Source organism: Theropithecus gelada, chromosome 17 (genome assembly GCF_003255815.1).
Source record: "Theropithecus gelada isolate Dixy chromosome 17, Tgel_1.0, whole genome shotgun sequence".
Classification (NCBI taxonomy): domain Eukaryota; kingdom Metazoa; phylum Chordata; class Mammalia; order Primates; family Cercopithecidae; genus Theropithecus; species Theropithecus gelada.
In genome coordinates, this window is record NC_037685.1 from 10,639,950 (window position 1) to 10,667,543 (window position 27,594).

A 27,594-nucleotide genomic window follows, 5' to 3' on the forward strand; every position below is an offset into this window, starting at 1 on the left:
ACTAGTCTTTATTTATTGAATAATCTTCAAAATTTTAAGCCATTTAGAGTAACACATGAATACAGATTCTTTTCGCCTCTCACAGTGAAATCCTTTTATTTAGTTTTTTTTATTATTTAACCATTTTTAAAGTTTCACATAAGATAGATACAAGTTTTATGGCTTATTTTAGTTTATCATAATCACAGAGAAAATTTTATTCATGGCAGGATCCTCAGTTTTAAAAACATTTTCATATTTCACCCCAGGAAAATTAATCAGAGCAATGTATTTGCACAGTCCCGATAGTATCTCTCAATTTTGCAAGTGGCTAAAAACTTCAGCACACTTGCCTTGTGCTTATAATTTGATTCCACTGTTCTCCTCAATCATTCTTTTATTTTTCATTACACCACCTAACCACACAACACGTTTTCCAATTACGTCTCTCTGGGGCAGAAATATTGTAGAAGCCGCCACACTTCCCTGTCCCTCACTAATGTCTGAACAAGTTAAATTCATCTCCCTCACCTTGCCACATTTCTAGTTAACAAACCAAAAGGAAACAAAAGATGGGGAGGGGAGTAATGGCCAGAAGGCCTCCTATTGACTGCACTCCTCTCACACTCACAACTTCGCAGTTTCTCCTTCTACTCCCTCCTATGTTAACTTATTGAGAGAGATGATCTGAGGCAGCAAGTACTAGAATAAGAAACAGAGTAAGCAAACTAAAGTAGGACTCATGTTATTTTTCTTTTTAATCACACTTGTCACCAGGGTTAAAGAAAGATGGCCGTGAAGGGGCAGGGATGCTGCATGGCTAATGTGAGCAAGGTGATCTTGGACGCCATTTACCTAGCTATCATAAATTACTCTTCCAAACCAAGGCTGCTAGTGTTTTCTTGTAATAGCTCTGGAAAGGCACTTGTTAAACATATATGTGCATGTGAAATTGTTTAAGAATGGAGAGCAATATTTTTCGATCATCATCACCTTAGCTGTCACATGCTAAAGAAAATGTGGCTTAATAGATCATGGGGATAATAATTGCTTGTCTCTTGAAGAAAGGCATAGAACCAGATGACCACCTGAGGTTGCTTTCAGCTTTAGAATCTATGATTCCACAATTATTAAAGACTGTCCAAGAAAATAAAGAATCATATGTATGTGTACACATTTGGGCTATAAGTTTCATCATCCCCATGATTATTTGATTTAACTTCATTGCATGTATGCTTGACTATATTTGGCTGTTGTGTGGATTAAATCATTAAATCACTCATGATGCATAAATTTATGTAGCCAGTATTTATTTAACATAAACAATGTGCTGGATACTGGAGATCAAATGCTAAAAACACAACTGGAAAGCCTCAAGAGGCTCATGTAGCCTAGAGTGACTGATTCCAATTGTTAAATAGCTAACTCCTATAGCCAGTAATACAGTTTTCCTTCCCTCATTATTTCTTTAGATATTCCATTTATCCAAACATAGCATTAAAATTCCGTATATATATGTACATGTGTGTGTGCATGCCTTTAAGCATATTTTTTTCCCGCAGCTGTTTTAACGGACTGCTCATCTTGGACCTCATGGTTCCAGCTGTATGAGAATAGGCTATTATGTGTTACAAACTTATGTAATTGGATTCCTTCATTTATCATTTTACATAGTGAAGATACTACATAAGGACACATTAGCTCAATATGTACATAAGAAATTAGCAAATCTGGGGTAGAATGCTTCTTAAAGTCAATACACAATTTTGAAAAGAAAACAAACTAATCGAAGATCAAAAAACAAAAACAAAAACAAAAACAAGAATACCTTTGGGGCTCATGACCCTATTATCTGAGATAAAGTTGCCATCTTGTGGCAATTAGCATCATAGAAGATTTCGTTTAGCTCTTCCTACAAAGATTGTAATATTGGGATCGTAGTTCCACCTTTTGAAATAAAAGTGACCTTTGATTTCCTAAATGTTCAAAGAAGATTAAAGCAAAAGTTTGAGAGGTCAGTGAAGAAGAGAGTTTTGACATCACATAATCTCCACGGACTTCAAAGAGTGAATGATGATGAAATACAAGTTCAAAAAATACCTTATTCTGATTGATATATCTGTACACATTTTTAGACTTATTTTTAAGAGAAAGTTGGCTAGTCAGATGTCATAGTGTTTGGATTAGTATAGCATTTGACAATGTAATTTCTTGGTTTTTTTTTCTTGAAAAATATTTTACTTTAAAATAATTGTATACTTATGGACAAGTTACATGAATTATACAAGAAATTCCTTCATACTCCTGTAATGTGTGAATGGCTGACCACAAAATATATGTTTATGCATACTTCCTGACACATAATGACAAGTAATGTTATTTTACTATAAAAAGGGGTTTTCACAGAAAGAATCAAGTTAAGATCTTGAGATGAGGAGATCATCTTGGTTTAGGATGGACCCCAAATCCAATGGCAAGTGTCTTTTAAGACAAAAGTAGAGAAAGGTTTGAAAGAGACAAAAGAGAAGACACAGAGAAGAGAAAAGGCAAAGTGAAAACTAGACAGATATTAGAATATTTCACCTACAGTCAAGGAATGGAGACAACCACCATAAGCTAAAAGAGACAAAAAATGGCCCTTGGAAGGAGCTCACTTCTGCTGACACCTTCATTTTGGACTTCTAGTCTCCAGAACTGTGAGAGAATAAACTTCTGTTGTTTTAAGGCACCACAGTTAAGGTCATTTGTTATAGTCAGATCTGGAAAAGTAATAAAACTCCAGTTTGCCAATTGTTTACATTTTGTCACATTTGGTTTTTTAAGTTTTCTCTCTGACTCTGTCCCTCTCTTGTTCTCTCTGTCTCTCTCTCTCTCTCCGTGTGTGTGTGTGTGTGTGTGTGTGTGTGTGTGTATGTGTTTGGTGTGAGGGAGGGCGCATATGTTTGAACCATCTTCCCCAGTTAAGCCTTAAGACTTCTGTGTATATTTCTTAAGTACAAGGTCACACTCTTAAATAAACACAGTCAAAAATCAGCAAGAATAACATATGGAGAATATGTTGATTTAATCAAGAGTCCAAATTCCAATTGTATTATTTTTGAAATCTTTTTTTACAGTAGTTACATAACAAATATTTTAACTTTTTTGTGACATGTTCTTAATGATTTTTTTTACGGGCATGTAGTAGGCACAAAGTGGCCTCTAAGAAGGTCTGTGATGATTTCTTACCCTGTTAGTCACACTCTGTCTGGCCCTTTTCTCTTGACCTAACGAAAAGAACACAACAAATATGAAGTGTCACTTCAGAGACAGAGATTTGGTTATAAAATGTCTAACTTCTATTTCTCTCCCTCTCTTTTGCATTGATGCCATGGGTCAAACCAGTTGTCATGACATGAGACAGCCCTGTGGAGACGTACATGTGACAAGGGACTGAGTGCCAACCTCACGAGTTCGCTTGAAAGTAGATTCTCCCTACCCAGTTAAAGCATTTATGGCTGTAGCCCTGGCTAACAGGTTGATTGCAGTCCCATGAGACCTTAAACCAGAAGCACCTGGGAAGCTGTACCTAGATTCTTGATCCACAGAAACTTTAGGATCATAAATGTTTGTCGGTTTAAGCCACTAAGTTTTGGTATAACTTATTGCACAGCTATGGATAACTAAAACAGTATGCAACTTTTTTGAATACTCTGGCAAATATGACAAAAATAACTTAATGTTCAGGTAGTATTAGCTGCTTTGGATGTGGAACAACTTCTTTCTATTCAATTTCCTCATTTACAGAAAAAATTGGTTAAATGAGACAAACGTAGGACCACACAAACCTAAAATTCCACATTCTCTAATACTTTTTATAACAATTTATAAAAAATTATTTAAATGGGTTTCTCAACTATTATGATTGAAGAGTAACAATGTATCAGTTTGGAGTTAGAAATTTTAACAGTTTTAAAATTATTAATTTCAAAGACTTATGACTATCTATATAATATCTGAAAAAGAATTAGTCACATAAATACAATTTCAGAGCAAGTTATTAATTGCTTAGGTTTACAATCTCTACTTTATAAGGATTCTTAAATTATTTTGTTTCCTTTTATTAAATTAGATCACAGTTCCGTCAACTATAAGACAGCACTCTCAATATCTTTGATGGCAAATCAGATGCAGCAAAGGGTGCATCTTCCTAGGAAAAAAATTAAGCACTTTCAAAAGATGCAGTAACTAGAATACTATTATATTTTAGAGGACTACACATGGGTAGGGTCTAGCAGTTATGCTAGTTCTTTAGATAAGTTGTTAGTGGAATGAAACCATTGCAATTTTCAATTTTACAGTAGTATAAAGCCATTACAATTTTGATACTTTGAATTTTTATTTTTCTTCCTGGGTTAGCAATATGCAATGATATGAAAACATTGCAATTTTCAATTTTACAATAGTATGAAACCTTTGCAATTTTATATTTTACAATGGTATAAAACCATTGCAGTTTTGATACCCTGAGTTTTGAATTTTGACTTTTTTTTTCCCCCTGGGTTAGCAATATGTGAGATATGTAACACTTTATTATAAAATAAGTTTTGTGTTAGGTGATGTTGCCTATCTGTGGGTTAATGTAAGTGAGCACATTTCAGGTAGGGTAGGCTAAGCAATGATGTTTGGTAGGTTAGGTGTACTAAATGCATTTTTAATTTACAATATTTTCAAATTACAATGGGTTTTATCAGGATGTAATGCCGTTGTAAGTTGAGAATTATGTGTGTTTTAATTCAGTTATTTGAAACTACAGTGGTTTTCTAAAGAAAAATAGAGCAGCACATATAATCTTGACCAGAAAAACTACCTATTAACATCTTAATAATTACATAATAAATATATTGATAATTATAACAACATATAGTCAGTTAGAATAATAGAAAACAAAATGAGAAACCAGAAATGGAAGAGAAGAAAATGTTTAAAAATTAAGTCACTTATCAATAACTATCAGTAAGATTGATGCCTCTGTAAGACAAAGTATTTTTCTCTCCAATCTTATCACACATAACAATTTAGCAGGATATCCTAAGGAACAATGTTGTTTAAAAAAATAATGGGCCTCTACTTTTAAAATGTTTTCTTTCCTGTTAATAAAATCTAACTCAGTTGTTATTTTCATAACTAATCCCTTTGGGTTTGAATTATATATTCTCTTTCAAGTTAATGTGTGTCTGTGTGTTTTGGTCTCTAATGTCTTTTATTATATCATAAATTCCAAATAGAAAAACACTCAATCACTTCTAGAAAAGCACACATTACAAAGAGATTCACAATTATTCATTTTGATTTGAAGTAGATAGTATTATTAAAATGGAAAATATCTCCATATTTAATGTTTAAAACAGATCTGGGAGTTTCCATGAAAACTATATTTCCATACTGGCAAAGTGAAGAAGATTTTAGCAAAATTCTAGAGAATAAAATAGTTTCCATACAGAAGTAAATACTTATAAAAATACAAAATTTTATTATATTAATAAATTTCCATCACAAATATACAGAAAGATACATTGATAAGTGTTTTGGCAAACTCATTAAACATATTAAATTGAAGTGGAAGTATAAACAATCTATAGATTAAGGGTTGGTGCCTAAAAATTTTTGAAAATTATTTCCAGACATAAGACACAGTTGTTTAAATTGAGCTCAATCGTAACCTCAATACTGATTCATTCTCACTCGAGGCACTCCTGGCTTAATTTAGCAGTAGATACTAAATAACAAATTTAAACAATATGGCCTTAGCATGTAATCTTAGGTTACAGAAAGAAAAAATTACAGATATTGGTGAGGGTGTAAAGGAAAGGGAATATTTATATACTATGGTGGGAATGTAAATTAGTACAACCTCTATGGAAAACATATGCAGATTTCTCAAAGAACTAAAAAGAAAACTGCTATTTGACCCAGCAATCCCACTACTGGATACCTGCCCAAAAGGAAATAAATCATTATATCAAAAAGATGCTTGCACTTACTTGTATGTTTATTACAGCACTATTCACAGTGGCAAAAATATAAAATCCACCTAAGTGTCCATCAAGGGATGACTGGATTAAAAAAACGTGATACAGGCAGGGTGCGGTAACTCACACTTGAAATCCCAGCACTTTGGGAGGTCCAGGCAGGTGGATCACTTGAGGCCAGGAATTAGAGACCAGCCTGGCCCACATGGAGAAGCCCCATCTCTACTAAAAATACAAAAATTAGCTTGACATGGTAGCATGCATCCCTAATCCCAGCTATTCGGGGGGCTGAGGCACAGCACAAGATTGGCTTGAACCCAGGGGGCGGAGGTTACAGAGAGCAGAGATGGCACCACTGCATTCCACTCTGGGTGACAGAGCAACACTTTGTCTCCAAAACAAAAAAATATGGTATATATATACACACACACACACAAAATATATATATACACACACTATATATATATATATATGCAACACATATATAGTGTATATGTGTATGTATATACACAAAATGGAATGCTAATCAGCCATAAATAAGAATGAAATTATGTCTTTTGCAGCAATATGACTGGATCTGTAGGCCGTTATCTTAAAACAAGTCAGTTATAGGAAGATGAATACTTCATGTTCTCATTTATAAGTGGGAGCTAAATAATGTGTACAAGAACATAGAGTGCAGACTGATAGACAATTGAGACTCAGAAGGGTGTGGGAATGGGGGAGGTTCATGATGAGAAATTATTTAACGACTACAATGTAGGCTTTTTAGGTGATGGGCACCCAAAACCCTGACTTCACCACTATGTAGTCTATCCATATGATAAAATTACACTTGTACCACAAGAATATATACAAATAAAAAAAAGGAGAAAATGCCAGCACTTTGGGAAGCCGAGATGGGCTGATCACAAGGTCAGGACATCAAGAGCATCCTGGCTAACACGGTGAAACCCCGTCTCTACTAAAAAATACAAAAAACTAGCCGGGTGAGGTGGCAGGTGCCTGTACTCCCAGCTACTCGGGAGGCTGAGGCAGGAGAATGGCATGAACCCGGGAGGTGGAGCTTGCAGTGAGCTGAGATCCGGCCACTGCACTCCAGCCTGGGTGACAGAGCGAGACTCCATCTCAAAAAAAAAAAAAAAAAAAAAAAAAGGAGAAAAAATTATCAGTTAAATGTTTTTTTCTATCTTCTTCCATCTTCTCAGAAAATAAAGAATTATGAAATACCACATTAAAATTTATCAAAATGACTTTTATGTATCTATGCTGATGCATATAAAATATCTAGGGGTACTCGGGAATAAAACTTATTTCCTATATTTAATTTAATGCCCATTCTTCAAATTCTGGATTTAAAGTTACTCCAGAAATTTTTATAAAATTGACAACAAAGTGCAAGACATGATACAGCTATGGTAAAATGAAAAGCAAACCAGGCTTGATTCAGAAAGTATGAGTTCAAGTCCTGGCTCTACCAACTACTAGCAAATTTTAGAGCAAAGAACCTGTCTCTTATTTGAGACTCATTTCATTTATTTATTAAAATGGTGATTACCAATTCAAAGGATTATAGTTTAAATCCAATTAGATTATTCCTGTGAAAGTGCTTTGTAAAATATAAAATACTATATTAATATAAAGTACGAATGCATGAATAATTAACAAAAATCCAATCAATTACAAATTTTATAAATTTCATTTTGGAAACTTGGCTTCAACGTGCCATGGAGGAAATTCTGTTCTTGTACCATAAGCCTGTGGTTTCTCTTTTTTTTGAGACAGAGTTTTGCTCTTGTTGCCCAGGCTGGAGTGCAATGACTGGATCTTGGCTCAGGGCAACCTCTATATCCCGGGTTCAGGAGATTCTCATGCCTCAGCCTCCCAAGTAGCTGGGGTTACAGGTATGGGCCAGCATACCCAGCTAATTTTGTATTTTTTAGTAGAGACGGGGTTTCTCCGTGTTGGTCATGCTAGTCTGGAACTCCCCACCTCAGGTTATCCGCCCACCTAGGCCTCCCAAAGCAATGGGATTACAGGTGTGAACCACTGCACCCAGCCCTAAGCCTGTAGTTTCTATGTTATGTCTCTCTGATAAGGCTTTGATGAAGATGTATAATGTTGATAAAAGAATTAGTACTGTACACATCAGTGTCCTTATATGGACTAACCCTGAGTTAGTTTGGTGAACAGTTAAAATTGACTTTGATCAAAATAATTTGAGAAAGGGCAAAGAATATGAACTGGTTTATCAATTTTTCTTCAGGTGACAGGACCTAGAGGAAATATGTGTTGACTCACACACACACACACACACACACACACACACACACACACACGGAGTACAAGTTTTGTAGAAATAGACTGTGAATAACATAAAACCACTTAAGAGGTTTCTTGGATATACTTCAAGTAGCATTAGAACTCTGAATTTTGAGTTTGGGTGAATAAAAGAAAAAAAATTTATATAGGAAGGAAATCATTGTAAGTGTGCTTGGCAGAATGCTGGAGATTTGCTACAAAAATACACCAAACTCACAGTGTTGCCTAATTTAATGCATATTCATTCCACACTTTATTATAGACAACTATCTCCTATACCAGTGATTCTTAACTTTTGAATAGTTCTCTTTTGAGATGCTCACAAAAGTTGGGAACCACTCCTTAGAGGAGGAAATAGAACATCTAGTCTCAGCTACCTAACACATAGTAAGTACGTATTAATATTTACCGAAAGATTATGTGAATGAGATAAGGCAAAGCAAAAGCTGCAGGAACACAGACTGCAAAAATGAGAAGGATATAGTCTCTGCCTGTCCCAGGGTTATACCACATCCATGATAGTAAAACTAAAAATACCTTCTATTGGAAAACCACTCTATTGATTACGAGGCAATTTCACAGACATTATCTTGAGTTAAGAGGAAGCTCTAGGAATACAATTTTTAAAATGCATGCAATTATAATCTCAATAAGGTTATATGCCAAAAGAGTGATTCAAATGGCACCTGGTGCTTATTTAGAAAAAAAGAAGAGATTATGTCTAGATGACGTGAATTGAAGGGGAAAGAAAAAGGAAAAGAAAAGAAAACCACCACAGCAAGAAATGGGCGCTGAATTTTGGGAAAGACTTAACCAGAAGGAGGTCAAGAAGTTGTATGAGGAAACCATGCAAGGATAACAGCTCAAGAACATCAGGAACCCCAATTCCCTGAAGAAACTGTATTTTTGAGAGGAAATCATATTTTCTATTCTTATGCTCAAAAAAGAATCTTTAGTTTCAGGCTATTCTGTACCTGTATTTCAAAAATTTCTGTATTCAGAAATTCTAAGATCAAGCTATCTATTAATATTTCCAATCTCGGCCTTGACAGCAAAGTCATCAATATCTTAGCAAACTCATCTGAGGAGACAAAACTTGAGTACTCGGGTATCTGTGTACAGAGGTTTTGTTCCTTGGACAATCTGAAATTTCTTGGAAAAAAACAGAATGGCACCAAGCATTAAACACACAAGCGTGCACACACACATACACACACACTGATTTAACTTTCAAATGCTTTGGGTTGCATTCACATCTGCTTGTTTCTTAAAGTCATAAGTTATCAGTGTTTATGCAAGAGCTGGCATAGCTTATGATGAAAAGATTCACTTAATTGACCTTTCTGTCATTTCCATGATCCGGTAGGTTTAACCTCACTGCTGATACTGCAGGTGAATATGGGAAAGCATTTATTGAAAGCTGCAAAACAGACATGGTTGTATTTCCTAGGTTGATGTTTTGCATATCTGCACAGTAGGACCATTAAGGGTTCTAAGAGCACAACGGAAACAATCATAACATTTGTTTTTAGATGACTGACTCAGAACATGTACACCAGGCTTTATATAGAAACTGTTTTTGTTTTATTAAGGGACTGTTTGCCTGTTAGTGATAACATCATTAAAAATAAATGAAAGGGGGCTGGTAAAATGCTTCCCAAAAGCAGAAACCTAATTAAAGGTGATATGCCTGCTATGAAGCTTTTTTTTTCAGAACTCAGAAATAGAACAAGGTTAGTTCTTTCTCATTTTATAAGGCCCAAAGAAGACCTCACAGTAAAACATCACTTCTGATCTAATTTTCTATTTCTGTGTACTTTAATAATCTACTTTAAAGTCTGCGGTTGCCCATAGAAAGTGAACTAGTTTTGTGTCTAGAGATAACTTCTTCCTCATGTCATACTGCATGAAAAGAAAATCTGATGGTTCAGCTCAAACAAAAAATGCACTCCCTTTTAAAACAAATTGTACAGGTTGTAAGATGTTCAGTAATAGTAGATGCATAGTGCACCCATAAACATTCCACAGCTCTAAATGACTACTTTTGAAAGTTTGAGTTAATGGTTAAAAAAAAATTCCAAATCAAGGTTTATAATTTCAGAAAGAAAAAACAAGTAGACCCTTTTATTTTAAGGGGTGGAGTTACTCTAATTTCACGGATGGTGGAAAAAGCAGGAAACTGCATTCCCTTGATAACTCTGCCCTTATTGTGCTGTGACCTTGGCCAATTTACTTAAATTTACATCTGCCAAAAATGAGTTTCTGAAATGTGTGCTTTGAGAATTTTCAGGGGGAGGGAGGAAGAGTTGTCACATAAATCCAAGGCCTTTTCAAAATTAATATGATTTTAGAAGTAAGCAAAAATGAAGAGAAATGCTGGGAACCATCACAGGGTGCCATAGTTTGATACCCTGTTCTCTTCTTGTAGGCTCTGCATAGCTCTAATTCATTTATTAGTCTCCAAGCCGAAAATAAGTGTTATTGCTAAGTGAATAAAACAGAATGATTCTTAAATAATCCCCCTGAAATATATACTAGCTCTGGTGTTGAGGATTGATATTCAAACTCTAATTTGCACATAAGTTTTAGACTAAAATTATCATGGAATTACAGAAAAAATGTAAGAGGCCTTTGGAAATCACCTCATCTACATTATCCATTTTTCAGATGAAAAAAGCCCAGTAACTGATTGACCCAAAATTTTTCAAACCCAAGTCTGCAGATTCTCATTTCTTTTCTCATTAAAAGATAAAGTGTCAATTCAGAGGAAATACATGGAAAGCACAATATTTTGAATGATTCCATGAATATGGCCACCCACAAATAAACATATGTGGACCGAACTCTTGCCTTTTTTTTTCTCTCACTCAAATTTCTATCTAAGGGGCCTAGGGAGTCATGCCATACAAATCATAAAATCTACTTCTGTTCAAGTTTTTTTTTTTTTCCCCTGAATATTGTGGCTTAGTTTCCAATCTGACTCTGCTAGAGCATCATAGGACCACAGAGCCCCTTAACTTAAGCACTCATTTTTACTAACTTCAAGTGTTTAAATAATAGCTTAACTCTCTCAACTGAAATTGTCCACCAAAGAATCTCTAAAATCCACCTATGACTGTAAGCCCCTGGTTCGAGATGTCCCACTTTTTCGGATCAAACCAATGTATATCTCTCATGTATTGATTTATGATTTTCCCTGCAATTCCTGTTTCCCTGAAATGTATAAAATTAAACTGTAACTCGATCTCTTCAGGCTCACTTTCCCAGGACCTCCTGAGACTGTGTAACACGAGACTGCAGACACTCATATTGGCTCAGAATAAACCTCTGTAAATATGTTAGCAGTACTTAAATATGTTTTTCAGTCATCACATATACACATATATGAAAACAGGTGAAATGTGAAGCCTAACAGGATATTTAATAAATGTTAAGAGATTTTAGGAGTAATAATGATTATGTGTTTGTGATTTAAGAAAAGATTTACCCATCTTTAGGAAATATACACTGAAAATAAAGTAAAATGAAAAAGAAAAACATTAGAAATATGTACAGATTACAGAGCATATGTTTGAGATTTGCTTCAAAAATCTCTGGAAGAAGAGAAGAAATTGGGTGGAAGTATGAGGCAAGATTTGCCTTGAGATGATCATTGTTAAAACAAAATGATGGGTAGGCATATGGGAATTCAGTACTCTTCTAATTTTACATATATTTGAAATTTTCAACAATAAAAAGTTAATAGAAAAGGAACACTACTCAGTAAAGATTCTATTAACTTATTCTTTCTTCAGAGTCAGAGGCATTGCTATGATGATGCTTATCATTATCATAAACAGCTAGCACATACTGAGTGCTTCCTATGTGTGCAAAGCAATGTTTTAAGTGCTTTGCATGCACTGGCTCATTTAATTCTTACAACAATTCTGTTACTGTTTTATTAGTGTTATACTTATTTCGCACATTAATATTCAGAGGTAAAAAGAAGTTAATTAACTTGCCAAGGTAACTCAACTACGAAAGACAGCAGCCTGAATTTGAGCCCATATAGCCTTATTTCACAGCCCATGTTCTTTAAACACCCAAGGAATAACATGCACATTTTTAAGGGCATTCAAAAATACATTAACACGTGCATTCGAATTTGTACAATAAATATATACTTAAAAAAAGATAATTTTATCTTGGAATAGAAAGCAAATGTAGAGATTTTTCAATTCATTCCTCCTCCTTAAGGCTTGGCTTATTCCCTAAAACCAAGCCAAAGGTCACATCAGCCAGCCAAGATTCCATCAAATTGACTACGTCTATTGATACACTTATGATTATTTGTGACTATCTGTGATTAATTGCTAAGATATCTATCCCAGAAATGAAACTCCAGAATCTTCCCAGATGAGACTAGAAAATTCTAATCATGAGTATAGTGGACATTTAATATCAAGTTTAACTTTAGGTAGCTTATGCAGAATATCTCCTTGGAAATTTCTCCACCCTACACCTTATCAAATGCTAACCATACAAACAAGGTCTATACTTCCCTTGTCAGAGCTATTTAACCATGAAAGTACCACTTTTAAATTGACGCATGCATTCTATGGGGTAAAAACACAAAGCCTACTTAAGGATTTTTAAAGCAAAACAATTATTGTGCCAGACGTTCACTTGAGAAAGAGAAGGTCTCATGTTTTACCCATTTAACACATGCAATTAAACCTTGGATAATGCAACAAATTTTCTTCTACATTTGTCCCAATTTAGCTTCTCCTGAATTTCTACATGCTGTAATCCTAGTCATGAATCTGCCTCATTTTTCACCATAAGAACCTTGTGTAGGTTTCCAAATCACCATCTTTCAGTATTGGACACTATTCCCTCCCTGACTGCATCAATGTCTTCCATGCTAGCACTGGGACTTCCCATTGCACTTGGTGACTACTTCGCTTTGATAAGCTGGCCTGCAACAAACATGTTGCTGGAATGCTGCCCTAAGCTAGACATCAGTTTGCTGCTCTAGAAAAATTAATTTATGTAAGTCTGATAATTTACTAAGAATAATGACTTCACTTAAGCCACAGGTATGTTTTAATAGGTCCCTTCTTTCCTAGATTGCCTTGCCACAATCTCTTGGAATGGGGAGCACAGTATGTCAATGACAAAGGTTTCTTCAAGTGATACCCACTAACTCTGCAAGAACCACTTCATTTCTTCCCTCCCGCATACGACAACTGATTACAAGTATATATTACCAGGATCTTTTCACATCATCAAATTCATCAAAAATTATTATCAAATTTCTTTACAGGTTTATTTCTGTCTGTTTAACATGAAAAACTGTGAGGGAAGGAGCTCAGTCCATTTATTCACCTGTGTAGCCTTAATGCCTAGCACATGATATATTTTTATATATGACTTGTTGAATATCTGATATAATTTATTTTCCAAACTTGTTAATTTATTAAACCTTTTATTCTCATAGCAACATAGATAAATTTTAGTTGTAGTTACTTAAAGTTAGTTGAGTCTGAATGAATGAGAAGGGATATAATAAAAACTGCTTTTGTTTGAGTTGCCTTTTTAGAAATGTGAATTTAGCATATAAAAATGACTTAGGAGATTTAAATTCTAAATTTTAAAATCCCAATATTTACTAAATAATAAACTATATTTGTGGATGCCCTGTGCAGCAAAAGAGACTAGTAAGCAAATGTATATAATATAGTAAGATTTGGTTCATCTACTTAAAAGTACTATTGGCTGTTTTGGGCAATCCCAGGTTTGCCACAGCAGAGTGTCCAAGCAAATGTTCATAAGCACCTTGTCAGGAATATTACAGAAACTATTTCTTAGAAATTGACAGAAGGTTAAATTAAGTGACCTTTATATCCCTTTTACCTATTGAGATTTTATGACTTTTTCCTTTAAAACTAACTGTTTTATAACATAGCCATATAAAAATGCAAAGGAGAGCACTAATTTTTAGGATTTAGGGAAATATAAAAAGTTAAGAGTGTATGTTTATGTCATTGTCAGCATTCTTCCCTTGGCGAGAAGGGGATTCTTTAACAGCACAGCTGCTATTTTGCAACTCTCAGAGCATAAAAGCATAATGCAAATTCCTGGACCTTTACTACATATAAGTTAAAAATAATAATTTCTAGTTTATAACCACTCATTCTTTGTAGCACAGAAAAGAGATGATGTTGTTAGATTTATAAAATTGTACTTACTGACTTTTCAATGTGCTGTATTTAAGACATATACATCTGTTGGCTCAAAAAGTCAACAATTAACACAAAAATGAGAAATCTTTGTTGTTTTCTTTTAATACCTATGTTTAAATTTAATTTGAAAAATTATTAGAAATTTTAAAGTTACTTTAAAATTTCAAATTTAAAAAGAAACACTGTATTTTCTGCATTCATTAAAGTATTTCCTGTTATCTTCTGTTTTGTATTCTATATGTGTAATAGTATGAATGCCTCATATTTATTTTGTGGAATTTGTTTAATTGATGAAGAATTTATGCATTCAGGGTAAAAGACATAGCTCAGATCAAGAATTTAACCTGGAAAGATAACACATGTTAGGAGGAACTGAGGAAAGGCAGCGTGGATGAGATTGCTAAGGGGAGAGAGGTTAGAATAGGATTTCGAGAAGTAATAAGGCCAGATTTGAGTGAAGTCTTGCAGACCTGATCATCAAGTTGTAGCTCAGAATGTTCAGGAGAAGGTTGGTCATGATCTTACAGAAATGGCAACTCTTTTTAATCACACATGTATCACGAGAATATAGAACCATTTCATCCTTATGTGACCGGTGACTTTTTATTCCGATGGCGTGTTCAATGCATATCAAGCTACCATTACTACTACTTGATATTTTTCTGTGTGTTTTCTTATTGTTTGTCTTCTTCAATTACAATGCAAGTTCCCTAAGAACAAGATGCCTCTCGGTACTGTGAGCTGTTGTGTCCCCTACACTTGAATGGTGCCTGGCACTTACATGTAGAATGAATCAATAAATTATTTAAAAATATTTCATAATGAAATCAATTAATCTCTTAGGCTATTTGTGTACACTTAACTAGGTTTTAACTTACTGAGAAATCTCAAATTTAGGAACACGTATATTTGTTAGAGATTTTCTTTCTTTTTTTATTTATTTTTATTTTTTGAGACGGAGTCTTTCTCTGTCGCCAGGCTGGAGTGCAGTGGTGAGACCTCAGCTCACTGCAATGTCTGCCTCCCAAGTTCAAGCGACTCCCCATCCTCAGCCTCCCAAGTAGCTGGAACTACAGGTGTGCACCACCATGCCCGGCTAATTTTTTGTATTTTAGTAGAGACAGGGTTTCATCATGTTGGCCAGGATTGTCTCAATCTCCTGGCCTCATGATCCACCCGCCTCGACCTCCCAAAGTGCTAGGATTACAGGCGTGAGCCACTGCACCCAGCCTAAAAATTTTCTTAATAGTATATTTAGAAGGCTTGAGATACATTATATTACTATAGATAAAATAACCCTCTAAGTCTACTGTTGAAGCAATTTCAAAGCAAAGCATACTGTATGTGTGTGTGTGTGTAGCTAAATGACTGTACACACACACTTAGTTATATCAGTACATAGGTATGTATAGGTATACAGTATGTAGAACTCTTCTGCATTTAGTAAATCCAATAACTGTTCTGTCCTGTTTCAATTATTAATTTACCTTAAATATCACCGGAAATGTTAGGCAAATAAATAAGTTTATTTTGTTAGATAATAAGTTATTTTTCATTGCTTATTCCTTCTCATATACTAAGATTACATAAGAATGAAAAAAGAAAGGTAGAAACTGAAAATTTTACTCTTACATTCTATATCTAGTACTTTCTATTTTAGCCTATATACCTAAGATTAACAAATTATAAGTGGCATATAGATTGAAAGGCAATTTCCATAAATGACTTAATACTGACCAAAAATTTAAAAATAATTAAAATATTCAACTTTATTAGAAAGTACTTCACATTTGATTAAGCAAACAAAACATGCAGATTTTATTCCTTCATCCTCTTGATATAGATTAAAAACCATGCTATTATTTAATGTTATTCTACATTAGAAAAATTTAAATAAATACAACTAAAATGAAATAAATAAAAATATTACATTTATATGCATTTTCAAAACTCACATAAAGCTCTTAAGATTCTTATACGTCCTCTATCTATCCATGCAGTAGTGACAGGAGATCATTCATATTAGTGTTTCTTCCTTTAAGTTGGGAATCCTCATAAGTATAGTATTATCTGTTGTTTATCTTATAATGTATTCTAAAATCTATTTCCCAGCTTTGTTTTTTAGCATACAAATTCTCCATAGAGAATTTTAGCATAGTGCCTCCTTTAACAATAACTTCGAAAATCTCATGATACTTTTAAGAAAGTTGTTATTTCCTTCACTAACAAAACTATTTTTACAATTGTTAAATTTAATCATAAATTTAATCAGGAACTTTTTACGAAATGCAATTAACCTTGAAATATGAATACATTTTATTTTGCCAATTAGTTCAGCTGGAAAACTAGACAAATTTGAAACTAGTCACTCTAGAAATATTTATGGATGAATGCCAAATGCAACACTGTATAGAAAATACTCTAACAAAAATAAGACAGAGGACTATCACAGCAAGTGAGGACATCTAGTCCATTCTTGGACTGACTACCTGGAAGAGAACAATTATAATTCCAGAATGAAAGGTAATCAGGACACAATTCTTATGGCATGGCTAAGGTTTTAATATATGGGGATAATAAATAACTTTTGGAAACGTATATAATTTACTATCTCAACCTAGTATCAAGTTTCTAAACTCAACCTCCACTTTAGGCTTAGTCCCGCCAATGTTAATATATTTTCTAATCGTCTATCATCTATTTATTGCTAACAATTAAACATAAAAATTCTATAAATGTTTACTGGAATGTGTTCATCCTATTATTTCTTCTTTTATCTGTTGGGCAAAGAAAATGAGCCTAGATTAAAAGAATGCTTTTCTGATGAGCCCATACAAATCCTAGTGATTGTACTCCTGTTTTCTAAGAAATTATTTTAAGGAATGCTTTTAGAATCTTCTTCAGAGTCATTATGGAGGCACTTCTTTCACTGTAAGTGAGCTGTGCCTCTGTCTAGTTTAAAAAAAAATCATAACAACTGCATATTAGCATGTTTACTTACTGATCACCTCTTTTGGGGGTCAGCATATTTGACTGTAAATTTAGTCTAAATATCTAGTGACATAATTCATGTGGCCTGAATTCATTTTGAATTGCCAAGTATTTTCTTTCCGTTTCTTCATCTGACTTGGGCTTCAGTTCCCTCTCATGATAATTACTCTCACAATTTTTATTTTCTCTTAGAAAGATAATGAAAACAAAAGAACAACTTGTACTTGTTAGTATCATTTCATATGCATGGAAGATAGATCTAAAGAGTGAATGTGGTAAAAATTACATTTTTTTTTTTTTAGATAGATAGGATCTTGTTCTGTCACCCAGGCTGGAGTGCAGTAGCATGATTATAGCTCAATGCAGCAATGCAGCCTCAACTTCCTAGGCTCAAGTAGTCCTCCCACCTCAGCCTCCTAAGGAGCTGGGACTACAGGCATACACCACCACACTTGGGTAACTTTTTTTTTTTTTTTTTTTTTCAGTTTTTGTAGAGACAAGGTCCCTTTATATTGCCCAAGCTGATTTGAACTCCTGGGCTTATGCCATCCTCCTGCCTCAGTCTCCCAAAAGTGTTGGAATTACAGGCAGGAGCCACTGCACCTGGCCAAATTAATACCCTTGACTGATTACTTGGCTGCAGTTTGAGTTCATCTACATGTCCTCACCCTAAGCATATTAAAAATAATACAAAAAAAACCTTAGTTTCCCCAAGTGCCTTTCACTATTATCATCTCTATTGCTCTCAGTGATACCATCATCTTTGAAATTATTCTAAGAATAGCTTTAATTTGATTTGTTTAACTTTTCTTCTCACATATACACTCACCAAATTATCCCTTCAAAATATTCTTAACATTTCTGTGTTTCTCTTCAACTGTCACCCTACACCAGGGTGTATAAATATACTATTCATATATTTAACCTTAACAGGTGCATTGCTTTTGACAGATCTTTCTACTACCACATCTCACTCCACTCATAAAATATATGATTTAATCACCTGCTCTCTATTCATTATAAACTGAATTCTCAACCTTTAAGTATGATTTTGAAAGAAATCCAGAATCTGATACAACCTCCATCTCTACTAATCTTATCAGCTCTGAGTGCAATAATGAAATGTGCTAGGTACAGTGAAACTCAAAAACATTATTTCATGAAACACACCAGAAACCAGAAAAGATGTGCATTAAAACCAACTCATAACAATACGAAGAATATATAAAATATAACTAGTAGAAAAAATTAGGAATGAGACTAATAGATGAAGGGTGAATACAACTAGGGTGAGAAATTAAGAGTACAAATAATATGTCTAAGTACAAGATTATCAGGGCTTAAATTGTAATGAAGGAGGCAAAGAGGTGGTAAAAATGTAAAGAAGAAATACAATCCTGAACATGGAGTTTAAAATTCTGGAGGAAACAGTTGACTTATATTTTTGCTAAGTTTTTCAACATGGGTCCTAGAACTGGTTTTTCCAAACATTAGCAATGATACTGAGTAAGTTCTTCTCTTCCCTGCCTCAAATTTACTGCTTCAAATTTCTACTGCAATTGCACCCTTCTTTTACAGACTCTTCTGCTCTTAACTGAATAATTCTAATTGCATATAGCCAGGTTATATTGTATCCCATCTTATGGAAAAAAGAAAATATCCCTTGATACCATCATTCCTTCTAATTATTGTTCCAGTTTTTCATTTTCTTTTCCAAGAGTCAACTACATTGTTACCGTATCTTTTCCTCACAATTTAATCTTGAGCTCATTCTAGTCAACTTTTTATTCCCAATTCTCTATTATAACTACTTTCTTCAAAGTTAACAGTGGTGTCCATTATACCAAATCCAATAGTCAATTAGCAGACCTCCCTCTACTTGACTTATTAGCAGCCCTTGACACATTGAACATTCCTTCACTCTTGACAGCCTTTCTTAACTTGGCTTCCAGGACACTATTCTTTCTTCTTCTCCCAAAACCTCAATGGCAGCTTCTTCTTAGTCTCTTTAATGCTTTTCATTCTTATCTAGTCCTTTTAAGCTTAAGACATAACAGGTGCCTTCTGACCTTTTCTCTTTGCTATACTAATCCTCTAATGATCTCATTCAGACCCAAGCCTTTAAATACCATCTATATGCTGATGCCTCCAAAATTTATTTGCTTTAGCTCAGACCTTTTGCCTGAACTGCCCTCATCACGGACTCACATCTCTATGGGGATATCTAATAGATATCCTAAAAAAAAAGTTCAAAAAATGAACCCTTCCTTATCCAATCCCACACCCCCTCCTATCATTTTGTTAATCTCAGTCCCATTCTATTCCCCTCCTTTCCAGGGTCAAATAATAAGATGAATCTGTAGTGGGACATTCTAGTTCATAGAGTCACAAAGACATAGATTTATCCAAATTTGTGTGCAACTATGAGAAACATTGAACCTATTTTAGGTTAAATTTAAATAAGCAATATTATGCCATTAATATTTTTTTCAACTTTCATTATGTTTTTGAGACTCAAAACTGTGTTTTAAGGCTTGATTCATGTAGATCTATTTATTCATTTGAAGTGCTGTATGATATTCCATTACACAGCAATGTTTTATCTCATCTATGCTTTCCTCTATTGCAGTGTTCAGTTTGTTTCAAAATGTTTGCTATTATTAAATGTTGCAGTAAAATACTTTTATCTCTGTACTAGATCTTTCAATACATTATTCTATGTAACCCTCACAAAAAATGTTGCATAGAATTATTATCTCCTTTTCATCATAAAGGAACTGAACCTTAAAGAGATTGAGTAATTTTCCTAATATTACACAGTTAGGAACAGAGCCAGAATTTGAAATCATGTTTATACAAATTCATTACTATGTTTTTGTTTTTGTTTTTTTTTCTACAGGACTACGTTATGTGTTTATAAAAGCCTATGGAATTCTTGTAGGTGCAATGCTACAAGGACCAACAAGGACCAACAAGGGAGGTCCATTAAAATCCCAATCCATATTTTACAGAGTAGACATATGACATGCATGTGAGTATGGAAGAAAGATGAGCATGGTGGTGGCAACCAGTTTAGAAAACTACTATTTATAATCTTGTTATTGACTGGTTAGGCACTCTTGTTCCAAAGAGATTGAAAAAAAAAAATTGTGGGAATTGGTGAGGAATCTGAAATGAGGAAGAAATACAAGTGAAATAGAAAATCTTCATTTATGTGCTGAAAGCCAAAAAAAAAAAAATGCAGTGATCTTAACCAAATGAGGAAATGAGAAAAAGACCCTCTAGAATGGAGCCACAATACAGGGTGGAGGAAAATATGAGTGCTTGATAATGGTCCCCTGGAAATAAAGATTGGTTTTATTTACTAGAAACCCTGAGTCCAAAATTCTTACTTGTTTTCTAACTAAGGAAAAGATGGAGATATAAACAAAACAAAACATAAAGTAAAAAGAGAAAGAAAAACTCAATTCAAGAGCATTGAATGGCTATCACAGCTTTCTATATCTATTCTTTAAAGAAAACAAAATAAAATTTTAAAAATGGAAAAAGGAAAGGAATGAACCTTATTAGTCTCTTAGATATGGAACTAAAATTATAATGATTACCTTTCTTTTCCTTGCCTTTATACATATGCCACTTAGCCTCTAACTAGATTTTCAACTGCCAGCAATTATTGAAACCAATCTTTTGTTTCAGCAGAAGGAGTAATATAAGACATATCAAACTAGGAGATTTAACAAACAAAAACTCAGCATCAATTTGTCTTTACTGATCTACTCTGGCCCTGGGTCCTGCTTCTAGTAATTATATCCCTGCCTTGCTTCTCTACAGGATTTATTCCTAAAACTGTAATTGAGGTCCAGTCTATGCCAGAAAGTGTGCCTTGGTTCCATGCTTAAAATTCTTCACTTCCCTAGGCCTATAATTCTTATGTTACCAATCTCAGCCTTTTATCTTTTAGAAATGCAACCCAGGGCCGGGCGCGGTGGCTCAAGCCTGTAATCCCAGCACTTTGGGAGGCCGAGACGGGCGGATCACGAGGTCAGGAGATCGAGACCATCCTGGCTGACACGGTGAAACCCCGTCTCTACTAAAAAATACAAAAAACTAGCCGGGCGAGGTGGTGGGTGCCTGTAGTCCCAGCTACTCGGGAGGCTGAGGCAGGAGAATGGCGTGAACCCGGGAGGCGGAGCTTGCAGTGAGCTGAGATCCGGCCACTGCACTCCAGCCTGGGCGGCAGAGCGAGACTCCGTCTCAAAAAAAAAAAAAAAAAATGCAACCCAGAACCCAATTCTCCATGGTCAAGCATCCCCTAATGCATTCAAATACCAATTTTTTTTTTGAAACTTTACTTTTGCCTGCTATTTCTAGGCCTTCATTTTTACCTGTTTCCTGCTATAACCTGTTATCCTGGCGCCCACCTGTTGGCATACTGCATATTGCCTAGCCTTCTCTGCATTATGTTCCTCGCCCTACACATTCTTTTAATTTAAAGTACTATAAATTTCCCTTTAGTTTACCGCACGGATTAACAAGTACCATTGTATGAAACGATAAAAAGTAAGGGAACAGAGGGAGAAGCTCTAATGTCCTTCTGTAGAGATAACAGGAAAACACACAAGAAAAGCAAAATACTAAGACAGAGGAGAAAGCAAAATGTCAACTCTGAAGACTGAGTGAAGACCAAATTCTTAATAAAGAATTTGGCGTGAACACAAATATTTGGTCCAGTAGACCAATAAATTCCAAAAATTTGGATAATTTTGGCCTTTTATAAACTTTTCTTGGATCTCAAAGTGTTCAATATAGTGTTGTCAGATCCTGAACATATCAAACTTCCATATGAATAAATGCTAATGTTTTCATGTATAAATTGGGTATAAAGAATTGCATAGATAACTTGAAATACAATTTCAAATACATCCATAGTTGCCAAACTGTGTGTTTCTAAATTGATTCTTATAAGCCTTTTGCTGTTTCACTTATAAAACCCAATTTAAGAAACCCACAAAAGAAGGTATATACCTTGGAAGAAAATCTAGAAGAATAATCTTTTAAAGATTATACATTTTTTAAAAGATTATACATTTAAAAAATAATTGACATAGATGCTTTAGAGACTAAAGTAAGATAGTGATTGGCAAAAATGAGTAGGCTTAAATTCCACAAAATATAAGTAATAGACACGGCAGATAAATAAACACAGAACTTAGAAATATATACAGTAATTGGAACCATCTGCTACCCAATACAGGTACTACAAGACCTGTTTCAAAGACTAAATTAGACTCATTTGTTATTAGCAGTATATATTTGCATTCAATTAATGTGCTAAAATCCTTTAAAAGTATGCTCTCTTAAGTGGGTTAAACATGCTCATTGTAATCTTGTTTATACTAATAATTGGCTTAGCAAATCTTTTCTTTACATCTAGAACAAAGGTAAACTTTATCAAGCCGAAGCTGAATTATCATAAATTCCATATTAGCAGAAACAAAATTAATGAGGTTTGATTGTACCAAGAAAATTGCTTTTGCCATTTGCTTAATTTCATCTGCTCTATATAATAACAAAAAATTCAAGTGATGGAAAAGGCAGATAATACAGTAGTTGCAAAAATATTAGTAGAAGCAAGGCAAACATTCAGAAACTCTAATTTAGTATTATATTTATTTGTTTAGATTCAGTGTGTAATATGATGTTAAGTATATTACTGTACCATGCTATTATGGAACAGATGTTAAATGCAATGTAAAAATGTCAAGGGTAAATGATTGATGATCCTCTTTGCCATTTCAAAGTAAACCATGATTATTTATATGCTCTGGACATTGCTTGAAAGCATCATATTAAATCTAAACAATTGATCCATTTTCAAGGGTTTTGTATAATGTATTATTTATGTGGTTTTTATTCTTTTGTGAACATGCTCCAGTATAGGAAAGTATTTAGAGTCTCAAGTGCTCCACCCAGTCCATATGGTAGATTTGTTCTCTGTGTAATACTTACCTTTTCCCTCTAGGCCCATATGGCAAGTCCATAGGCTGCCCAGGCCCCTCTGTCCTCCACAGGGGCCATATGGCAAGTTCAGTGAACACTCATTTACCTTGTATTAATATTTTGTCTGCCTCAGACAGAAAAAGAGATCAGATTAAGTAAAGGCAGCTCCTGAAAATGGTTTAGCCATATAATCAATACTGAGTGTCAATGTGGTATGAGATATGAGTTCTGTTATTCCATTTATATTAAAAATAAAAAGTCCATTTGAATAATTTATCAAATAATTTCATAAGCTCCTTTGATCACTTGATATATATTGACAGAATACTGTTTAATTATGCTAATCATCTAGGCAATATTAACACTTGATAGTATAAGCTAAGAAGTGGCTTGAACATATAGACTTTGATATATCCAAATAGATAAGGTTAAATCTAAATTATAATCTATATTACCAAGTAATTGCCCTAAAATTAATTCATTGCTATAACATTTGCAACTGTAGGCTAAACTTTTGCTGTCAACGTAAAGTAATTAAGAACCCCTCAGAACTTCATTTACAGTTAGTAAGGATTTATATTAAAAATAAAGAATGAATTAAAATACTATATTTCTGCATCTTCTGCTACTACAAGTTCATGTAAAGTTATCAAATGAATAAACCTTATAGGGTAATTTATCTTACTTCAAGTTCATTTAGTTGATAAAAATCACTATTACTATAACTTTGTTAATACCAATTGTGTATATACATAGAGAGTTGTATTTCATAATGAAATTACTATTCCAAGGACTTAAATATTCTTCCATAAATTGTCACTAAAGCATGCATATCCTTTATGTTAGACAGAGTTATATGTGCACATTTCTTTCGTTTCCTTCAATGAAATGAAAGTTGTCTCTAAAAAAAATCTTGCCTATTAATAACCTCACCTTAGTTGTTCAAAATGAACAAAAAAGACAATGCAGCCCACCACACTTATGGTAATTTATTTGTGTTAGACCTGAGAATTCTTGTCAGCTTATATTAAAATTTGATGTCAAGAATGTTTAGCAGAGAGAAGTTCCTGCATTTGATGCTTAGTACTTTCCTTAATAAATCTACAATGTTTTCTTCTCAACCTCTTCTCACACAACAATTATAAATGGTTGGGTTTTTTTTATTTGATTTTGCACAACGCACATATACTAGTATCACACTTCACCTACCTTTCCTTTGAGTCACCATATCTTTAATCATACATGTTATGATATTTGTCCAGAATACATTTTCCAGGCCAATGTAGATTTTGAGATCACAACTCATAGGTGATAAGGAAGAGATTCTGAAGTCAATTGAAATTTTTAAAAGATAATATTGAAATAAAAATGTTAATGTGTTTAGGTCTGTCCCCTGTAAGTGCAAGTAAAGTCATAATTAAAATATAAAGACAACATCCGGATCTCTGACAGCTTATTTTAGGCTTGTATATACAGAAACATATTTCAATGAAAACATAAAAGTTTAATTTTATGCACTGAATATTTTCACGGAGTCAGCATTTTGCTATTTTGTGATAACATGTTAAAATTAATGGGATGTCTTAACTATGTTCTTTCTGCATATATACATATAAAAAAGGGAAAGCTCTGAACCTGACTTCATAAATAACATTGGCGATGATTTTGTTAAAGTTTAGATGTGTAGATTTGTATTTGAAATCCTCAGAAGGTTACAGGGTGCAACCCTCCAACAATATCTCTGAGTCTTCAGGGACAAAATCCCATTATGTGGAGTTCAGTAAAGGGGGTAAACACCACCATAAAGAAATACAAATTGCACATATTTCCCATTTAGCTAGTGTCACCAAAGTTCACCATTTAGAATTCTAACCAGTTAGGACTTATTCTTGGAGGTCAAGTACCTTGTGAACCTTGTCATCTCACTGATGACATCATATCCTATCCATCAATTCTTTCAGGAGCACACTTGCCATCTGCTCTGTACACGTTGTAATAACTTATTAGACAAATTCGCAGGGTAACAATCTGCACAATGACACTGTTATCTTAATGCTGGCACACACTGAGATAACCACCACTATTTCTCTGTCAGAGCACAATGATTATGCCCTCCAACTTTAAAGAAGAAGTTAGGAGGCTATTTAAACTTCTTCACACTTATGGAAACAATAAGCATATTGGTAGGAGCATTTTTATCCATTGTAGGGTGAGGAATGAAGTCCTCATCACAAGGAGATAGGCAGTTCCATTCCATTCCAGTGGACCAAGAGAGCTCAGATTTTGCTGGTTGTGAACTTCTTTGCTTTTTTTTCCATGAGGGAATTAGATGTACAGAAGTAGATGCGAATACCTTGTAGAAACTTAAAAATAATAATATTCATAATTACGAAGCAATAAGACCCAATATTTTCCCATTCCATTTGCTCAAATAGTACAATTAAAATAATTCCCGTATCTTGTCTGGATGACTATAGTATCTTTCCTTTTATTTTTTTTTCTAAAGGCATTTAATTAGCAGAAAGAGGGTCTCAAACATCTAGCTGACACTGCATACCTGCAACTTTAATAGGTCCTTTGGAAAAATCAAGGACAGTGTCCAAGATCACGTACCTGTATTTTAGCAGCATGTTTAACCTAGCAGCTGTCAAACGCCTTATGACTTAATGAAGTCCAGCCCAAAAATCTCTCTCCCCCAGCTTAAAACACATATATATTTTTAGAAAAAGAAGATGGTATTTATTTTTCATTACATGAAATTCATCCTCTGTTCCTTCTTTTGGCTTGCCATTTATTCCAGCTTATACTGTGATCAACATTGTACTAAAATAAAGTCAAGTACAACAGCCGCTCCCTGCCCATCAAAACGCACAGACGTCTGCCAAGCACTTGTAACAGCTGGTGTTACATTAATTAGTTTAAACTATTTATTTCATCCATCTCCAGAGCAGATTGAGCAAAAACATTAGAGATTATTCTAGCATCTGTAAGTGCCCTACAAACATTAACCAAGGAAAGTTAAAATATTCATCAGTCTCATATGTAAATATATATGCACAAATATATTTTTATGTTTTTGTGTATATATATATATGATTTGAGACTGAAGAGTCATTATAAATACATGAGTATACTCTCATATACCTTACTAAGGGGATGTTTTATTGTCTTTATAAACATAAGTTTTCAACTTATATTCATCTTTTGTGTCTACAAAGTTTTTCTTCTTAAAAATTACCACTAGAAAGTGATAATAATTTCTGGTAGCATGGGCCATTAAACAATATATGACAGAGACTGGGTGACTCAATGGATTAGTCACAGATTTTATGGCCACTGTTGGAATCCTGCCCTAACTACAGTGATCAAAACACTGTTATCAAACGGTTGTAAAAATCTCAATTAAAATTACTTATATGGCTTCCACTAGGTTCTTAGCAAACTACATCCCATAACATGAATCTACACATTATTGACAAAATTAACTCAACTGCCACTTTTTGGCTTAAAAGAAAGAAATTAACTATGTAACTGAATCTTCAAATAATGGTTGTCAACAAGGGCTTGATTATGAATGTGTGTCCATTAAACACCTGTCAGTCTACGTTGCTGTGTGTGGGATTTATTTTTTATTTTTGTAAAACTTCTAGATTTTTCTAGACTACATTATCTTTCACTACATTTTGATCTTTAGAAGCCAAATACACATGGATTAAATTAACATTAACAAAGGTCTGCATGATAAATACCAAATAAATGTTAAGGAAATAAGTAGTCCGATGTTCACTGGAAAGGAAGTCATAAGAAGTAGAAAGCAGTAGGGGAAACATACTATATCTCTTGGCTAAAGTCTCCTGCATGAGCCCAACCAGAAGTCCTGAAGCACTGCTTCTTATTCCTGGAGTTAAAAGCATTTGCTGTTCTAACCTTACTTAGGTCAAAAATCAATCTCTATCAAGCAAATTAATTCTACTCCTTGGCACATTATTTTCCAAAGCCAAATACAAAAACAAATTAGTCCAACCAAAATTCAGTGTAATATAATTCATTCTATTTTGATTTATCTC

The 27,594-nt window shown here is 34.0% G+C and overlaps 1 protein-coding gene across 3 annotated transcripts in view; it reads right to left on the minus strand.

Annotated features, from left to right (window-relative positions):
* Positions 1-27,594, minus strand: part of DACH1 (dachshund family transcription factor 1) — a 410,550-nt gene that overhangs the window by 53,254 nt on the left and 329,702 nt on the right. The gene's annotated exons all lie outside the window — the stretch shown is intronic.